Genomic DNA, 7988 nt, shown 5'->3' on the forward strand with positions numbered 1-7988 from the left:
TAAAAGCACAGAACAACTATTAAATGACACAAAACTTAGAAGCCATCTCCTAAATGGACTGAATTCACTCAGCCTAGTTAAAGTAACTGAAGAAATATAGTGCTGTAATGAAGGAAAAAATATACTTGTTCTGTGCCAAGTAATTCCTCATAATTCGAGTTCTCTAAGCAGATTTCTGAATAACCAGGACAGTCAAGGGATTACTCGAATATTCAAGAGACAGGAAAGGTGTTTCAGGTTTACACTGTTTCCATTTAGATTTTTCTTCAAGACTTTGTTATGTAAATAGAGAAAATGAAGAAAACCTATCCTTTTATCCACAAGCATTCCTGTTGTAAAGCTTTCTCAAATGACGATATTAAAGACGATGAAACTAGTGTCACAGCTTTTTAGGCAACAAACAACAGACCAATTAAGTACATAGTGACCCAGGACTAAAGAAGCATCTCCTTCCATTTTGCCCCATTATGCAGTCTATTCCTTCAACTTAATCATGGCAAATGTCAAGCATGGAGCTTCCATCAAAACTGAATGTTTAAGAACATTTGGAAAACAAACATTCCTACAAAATAATAGAGGAACAAGTAGTGTACAAGCATAAACCAGCTACATCTTGAGAAAAAAATAATCAAGTTATTTAGAGGATAGCTGGACAATATTTTTGCCTCTTCTAAAATAATGCACACGGTTCGCAGCCCCTCAGTTTTGTGTTTATCTAGGAATACGAATACACAAAGTCAATAAAATAATGATACTTTGATCATTAGAAGAACACCTATTACTCATTTTCCACTTCATCTCTTCTTAAAAGCTATCCAGATCCACCCACCCTTCAGATGGAAATAGAACCACAAAGCCTGACAACTGGAGGATGAGTCAGTGACTCACCTTGTCTTCCTCCAGCTCCCACCTGTGTTTGCAAATTAAGTTGTTGAAAATAGATTCCCTTCTGCACAGCAAAGACACTGACTATTTGTAGGCTGCCTTACTTAGCTTTGAAACCTAGAAATTCACATTAACATTTCTGGATTTTTTTTAACTTCTACAGTGAATAGACAGCTTGCTTAATATGCACACCACCACAAATACTGCTCTCCCACACCTACTTCACATTCAAGTATACGGTTATTAATATAACTACAATATGACGGATTCCACTGAAAACTAGTTCTCTTCAATTCAGCTCCATAGCTGTTCACATGAAAACACAAGTATCAGAAAACTCTTACAGCTAATCAGACCCCCCTATTAAAAATCATTTTTAAACCAGCAAGAAAAATTACTGCTACAACACTAAGAAGTTGTATTATGCCTAAATAAAGAAATACGAAGTTATTGCCACCCATAGTATAACCTTTTTGCATGCTGTTGAAAGATTACTGAGTTGTCATATCTCTGTGGAAAACGTGGACCAAAGAGAAACTTTGAATTATAGAGGAGTCATCACAAAAAAGCATCCACCTTTTCAGTATGATTATACTCAGGAACATCAATTCTGAAGCACATTTTTTCAGAAAGTTTATTTACCTGAAACTTTTATTCTAAAGAAACCATTTCTTTAAAAACTATATGTCAAGTAGTATGGAAAAAAAATGTTTCTTTAAAAATGTCCAAAATTTCAGAAACTTGATTTCTGGTCTCAAATGTTTAAGATATTTTAACATCCCACATGTGAAAGGAACGGGTACACAATTGAAGAATGATCATCCTACAATTCAGAAATCATAGAAGAGAATACCATTACTGCCACCGACCATTCTTAATCCTATTCCTCTAATATTGATTTGCTTGGGAAAATAAACCAGTTTGTCACAACGGGGTGCATCATGCTAAAATTCAATACTGAAATCAATAAAATAAATGACATTACAATTTAAGTGTCACAAGGATCAGATGTATGACTTAAAAAAAATACTCTTATAGTCTTAAGTGCTAATGCAACAGTTTAAGATGGCTTCATTGGTAGAGACTTTTCAAGGTGAATTAGGCATTTCTAAAAGATGCCTAGCCAGTAAAAAATCCAAGCCTTTGAATCTGATAACTTAAGAACAGTCAGTCACATATTGTCTGGCAACTCTACGGGCTTTGGCAACTCTACAGGCTTCCACAACTCCTTGCAGCACTCCACATAGAGGACTGCCGAGTACTTAAGTCTCCATGTTCCTGCAGCTGTCTAATTCAGATTTTGAGGAGTATGATCTAGTTTGAATTGCACTGCTGTTAGTTTCTACTAAAGATGAGAACTACAATCAAACATTGATTTTTCCTAAACGCAGGCATAGATGGTAATGACTAGCAGCATTCCGGTAAGTGACAGAAGTTTGAAAAATACGGATTTAATGCTCTGTGATAGTACACACTATTTCTCTCCAAAACCGTTCCCTTACATACTTCTACGTGCATAGATAAACTCTTTTCCTTTATGTCAATCTCACGTGCTCACACCCTTTTTTTCTCTAAAGAGAAATGTTTGAGAAAACACTGTTCATCTCGTTTACTATTACCTGTATTTTTCAGTCAAATGTACTCTTTAGCCTGTACCAAAAATTGCTTTTATCTAGACACAATACAAATTAACCATCTATTTTATTAACAACCAGCATCACAAAACAGGAAGGCTTTTCCTCATTACAGTCTATAAATAAAAGCCCTGCTCCCAATCCTTGTTGTGAGACAATGTTTTTATCAGACTGCCAAAAAGTTAAGGATTGTAATCAGTGGTAAAAAGTATAGTTGGTGGCCAGTAACTAGCACAGGATCCTGGGGTCAATATTGGATCGAAACAAGGTTCAAAACCTTCATTAATGACCTGGATGATGAGGCAGAAGGTACCCTCAGAAAGTTTGCTGGCGATACAAGACGGAGCAGAGCAGCTGATACACCGGTGGATCTCAACAGGCTGGAAAAATGGGCTGATAGAAACCTCATGAAGTTCAACCAAGGATAGGATGAAGTCCCACACGACGAATAACCCTGTGCACCAGTACATGCTGCAAAGCAGGTTTGCAGAGAAGTCCTGCGGGTCCTGTTGGACAGCAAGCTGAACATGAGCCAGCAGTGTGCCCTTGTGGCAAAGAAGGCCAACAGTATCCTGGCCTACGTTAGGAGTGTTGCCAGCACACTGAGGGAGGTGATCCTTTCCCACTACTCAGCACTGGTAAGTTCTGGGATGATCAGGCCAAGAGAAGTATGGAGCTATTGGAAAGAGTCCAGCAAAGGGCCACTATGACAATTAAGAGACTGGAGCAGCTCATATGAAGAAAGCTTGATAGGACTGTTCAGTCTAGGAAGAGAAGGCTCGGTAAGATCTCATCAACATGTACAAACAGACAAAGACAGGCTCTTTCCAGTGGTGTCCTTGGAGACATTCAAAAGCTGTCCAGACACGGTCCTCGGCAAGCTGCTCTAGCTGACCCTGCTTATGGCAAAGGATCGGATAAGATCTCCACAGTTCCCTTCCAACACTTCTGTGATTCTGTTTTAGTACACTTTGCCACACAGTATCCCAATTCTCACTTATTTACTCCTCTTTAGAGTGCTCCATATGCTCAGACTATCTACTTTTTTCTTTCATTTCAAAATATCAGCAATATAGGCACAAGACCACTACGGTCCTTACGTGGGGGATAATACTGAAATGAAAGACTTGCTGTCATCACAGAAGATTTTGGCTTGCAGAGAAGAGGAAGTCGTCTCAACATGGAGCCATAAGCTGTCAAATTACAGTGCTACATATTGGAATTATGCTTTTCTTTGCAGCAAAGCCAATTTAAATAACTCCTACCTTCCTCCACCCCCCCACCTTCCTTCTTTCCCACTTTATCAACAATTTCACTATACAGTTTAAAAAGCTGGAACGCACACTGTGCTGAATCAGCACAGCTGAGAGACAACAACTGTGAGTAAGGGCACAAACCTCACTAACTTTGTTGACAGGAAAATCTATAGGGGAATATTTTACTAAAATTTGTATCAATAAATAAAAAAAGTGAAAATGCAGAGAACATTTCAGAAAAAAAAAAGCTTTGCCAGTCCTCTAGGTAACTGCAGAAGACAACATTATGAAGAATACTATCATGAAGCAAGTTTTATGTTCTAAAATTACTTGAAGTACAGTACACTACTCAAGTAAAATGCTAGAAGTAAATGCTAAAATAATTCAACTGGGGAACATTAAATACATCTTCTGAGAATACTATCAACACAAGAAATACTCTTAAATTACATATTAGACATGATAGCTAGATTTTCCATAGAGACATACAAATGCAAATACTTCCAGCAGGTTAAATAAAAAGCATTTTCATTTCTAAAACACATCAGTAACTTTTAGAAATTTTAAAAAAAATCTAGTCCCCCCATAACCTATAGTTTTACAGAATTAAAATCACTTTATCTGCTCAGAAACAAGTCCTTTTGAAGCCAAGTACTGCCACCAAGTGGTGGTGAAATTTTGTATGCAAATTAATTATTCCCTACAAGTAGAGCACATAGAACCGAAAACATTCCCCCAGCCGCCAAATTCGAGCGATGGTGTGCTAGCACAAAGACATTTACAACTAATAAAAGCAGAACCTACAGAATTTTCATATCCAAATCTAAAACTGACTTTCCATTTAAACAAAGATTTTTCCTACATTTCAGTCTTCTTGTTCAGACATCTTCTGTGAGCACTTGGAAGAATCCTTTCTCCCAACAGAACTGTATCAATGAACCAATTCTAATAATTAGATGTTTTTCATAACTCTATACAAATCCCTAGTGATTACAATTACATGGCTACAGAAGTCTCTTTTTCATTATAATCCCAAATGTCACAGAAAGATGAAATCAGTAACTGAAGCAAAAGACCTCTTAAGGTATAAACATTCAGCTTGTTATTTAGATAAACTATTCAATGTACATTCATTAGTATATAAAGATCACAACCAGACTGGGAAGGATATTCAGAAGTCAGGTGTATTTGGCTCCTTTTTGCAGGAATATTTCTCAGGTTCATTAAACTCTATTTTTAGTTACCTGCATGGGCTAGTCCTGAAGTGTCAGTCCTACAGATCACAATCAAAACGTGCATGACAACACGATGCTTCGTAAGACATTGACAGCACAACTTTCTTAAAGACAACATTAAAAAAACAGTTTAACACAATTTTACTGAGACAGATCTTTGAACATGACATACCTTTCAACTCTGGAAAAATTCAGACCTTATTTCCTATTATATTTGATAAAAGTTGTAATTCTTTTTACCCAGCATGATCTGAAACAAATCTAGCAATTTCTCATGCTTTTTGCTTTTTTTGGCCATTAAATTTGCTATATATATATTAATAGTATCACAAATTTTAAGATTGTCTCTCCTGCTAATGTAGAGACTTCTTAACTCCTAAAAAGCATGCTATTCTTCCCAATTATAAAAAGACTACCTGAAATGGATACTCTGCTTCTACTCATTTGATTTAGATCCCTAGTGTAACAAATTACATTAGCGATACTCACTCATCCTTACCAGCAAACTGGCTCTCATCATTCTCCATATTCTTGCAGTAATCAAGGGTTAAAAAGCGAATATGATTGTAATTAACAGTGCCAGACAAGCAAGGCCAAAACCCCATCTTGTACCTTGTTAGACTAAAAATTCTGTCAACTTGGAGAAAGTTATCATCCTTACTGAAAAACATATGAAATAAGAGTTTTTAAAAGACCCAAAGCTATATAACTGTGTACATGACCAGATGAACAGACAAAAGTCATAATTCCAAGTGATGAGAAAAGATAAGGTAACTCCCCTAATAATTGGTTTATGGTTGGTTGGTTGTGGCCTTTTCTTTTTTTTTTAAGTCATCACTATAAGCAACTTAATGGCAGAAAACTCAACATTATGTTACCAGGATAATATGAACAAGATGAAAATTTTATGAGATTCCTGTCTGAGCCAGAGAAACACAAATCCCACATACTAGAATTCTGTATATAACCTGCCTCAGCATCTATGGCGCTATTCTTCATTTATTACATCCTCTACTTTTAGGTAAAGCAATACTAAAATATATGTAAGACAGTTTCTGGAAGCAAGTCCCATTTTGCCTGGTATCTCAAATGCTCAAAATCTGACCCCACTCTACACACTGTTACAGGGAAATTCAGCACAAACATCTACCTTCTCTAACATTTCCTGTTACACAGAAATGTGAGCCATTATACTGTTAATGCATTGAGATCACAATTATTTTTTTCCTAACATTCCCCCCTATTTAAAACAAGACACGTCCTCCTATGAAGTTCAAAAGATGCAGTCTGGCAGTCATAAAATCTAAGAACAAAGACTACGGTCATCCCAATAAAGTACATTCAGTGTTTTTAAATAGTACCTTACACCTGTGTGGTTTTAACTAGCAATTCTTTTTTTAAGTTTTATTTCCAACAGTCAGGATATCATACCTTTCATATTTGCATTAGGAAACTGAATTATTTGAAATCATAAGAACAAAACTCCCAAAGCCTTTACTCAAAGAAAACCTACATGGAAGGCACACTATCAAGAGTCATTAGGAAATACATTCTGGTCAAGAGTACAAGAAAAATGTTTGAGCAAATCATTAAATCACATTTTCAGCTATTGCTTTAAGTAACATAAGCTTACACAAAAGGACAAGTCTGCACAGAGTTGTGCGAGTCAAGTTAATTGTTTGGAAGTCTACAAGACACTGTAGCTACTACACTCATGAGTGGAGACAGAAGATAAAGGCAGTTGGGAAATGCAGGTTGCTATTTAAAATTAAGTCTTTCAGTCATCTTTGCTGCCCTTCTGTGAACCTTCTTCAGCTTTGCTATGTCATTTTTCAATCACAGGACTAGACTAGTACTCAAAAAGCAACACACACTGCAACGCAATACAACTATGGTACACCACAAATTTGTATAACCAGATCTGGGTTCTGTTTTGTTCTGGGTTTTGTTTTGTTCCCCAATAACGTGTAATATTTTCATTGATTTACTGACTATTCAGTTGTCATTTGCCCAGAACTGTCAGAACCTCAAGATCTCCTCCAAGCAGTAATAATACCAACCAAACTTCATTACACTGTTTCCATGCATTCTTTAACACATTTTTCTGTCCTCTAGTTATGTAAGCAAGAGTGCAGGCTTCCTCCTCAGAGACCAGCTTTTTTCTATTATACACAGCTATCCACTGTTAAGATAAAGGGCCTTTGGCTTTTAATTCAGAAGACTTCATGCTTAAAGAACACATTCAGTTATTTATATATTAGAGTTCTCAACTAATTTTCGGCATTTAAACCAGTAATGAGGTAACAAATTAGGAAGAGAAGAACATAAACTGTAAGCATTAAACACTGAAAGCATTGAAAGGCACAGGGAACAATCAAAATCTTACTGTGAATTCAAGTCCCTTCCCTAGCCACAATTCTTGTTTTATACTCAGATAAAGAAAAGTATTTCCTTTTGCAGTTATATTTGTTCCTATATTTCATACAAACAAACAGGTTATGTCTACTTTAAAATGCACATATCACATTTTTAAAGTTACATAAAGTGTATATATTAATCAGAGGTTAGAAATGAAGAACAACCTCATTTGAGCGAACAGGATCTCCCTCCCACCCCTTCAAAACACCAAGTCCCGGCAAGCAGCTGCATTCTGAGATGGCACGAGTCAAAGAGCAAGCCCAGAACTTGAGAAGCCAGCTTTTATTTGTTATGGAAGCCTACGGACACCAGTCCATCCATCATGCTCTGTCTCCACAGCACAGAATTTACCGAACTGTGGGCCCTTACCTAAAGATACTCTTGAAAGACTCACTCTAAAACAGACTAAAGCAAATCGCTCTATTAAACTTTTCACATAATTCCATAGAAAAAAGATTAATTTTACAGTTCAAAGTATTCCTGAAGCAGAATATCAAGTAACATGAGGAGAAACAAAATCTGGGCTTAAATTCTTTTTTCCCAAAATAATGGGGGGGAGA

General features: G+C 36.5%; 1 protein-coding gene across 4 annotated transcripts in view; it reads right to left on the minus strand.

Annotated features, from left to right (window-relative positions):
* Positions 1-7988, minus strand: part of ZNF644 (zinc finger protein 644) — a 78857-nt gene that overhangs the window by 20762 nt on the left and 50107 nt on the right. The gene's annotated exons all lie outside the window — the stretch shown is intronic.

This window comes from Calidris pugnax, unplaced genomic scaffold, assembly GCF_001431845.1.
Source record: "Calidris pugnax isolate Ruff unplaced genomic scaffold, ASM143184v1 scaffold18, whole genome shotgun sequence".
In the NCBI taxonomy this organism is placed as follows: Eukaryota; Metazoa; Chordata; class Aves; order Charadriiformes; family Scolopacidae; genus Calidris; species Calidris pugnax.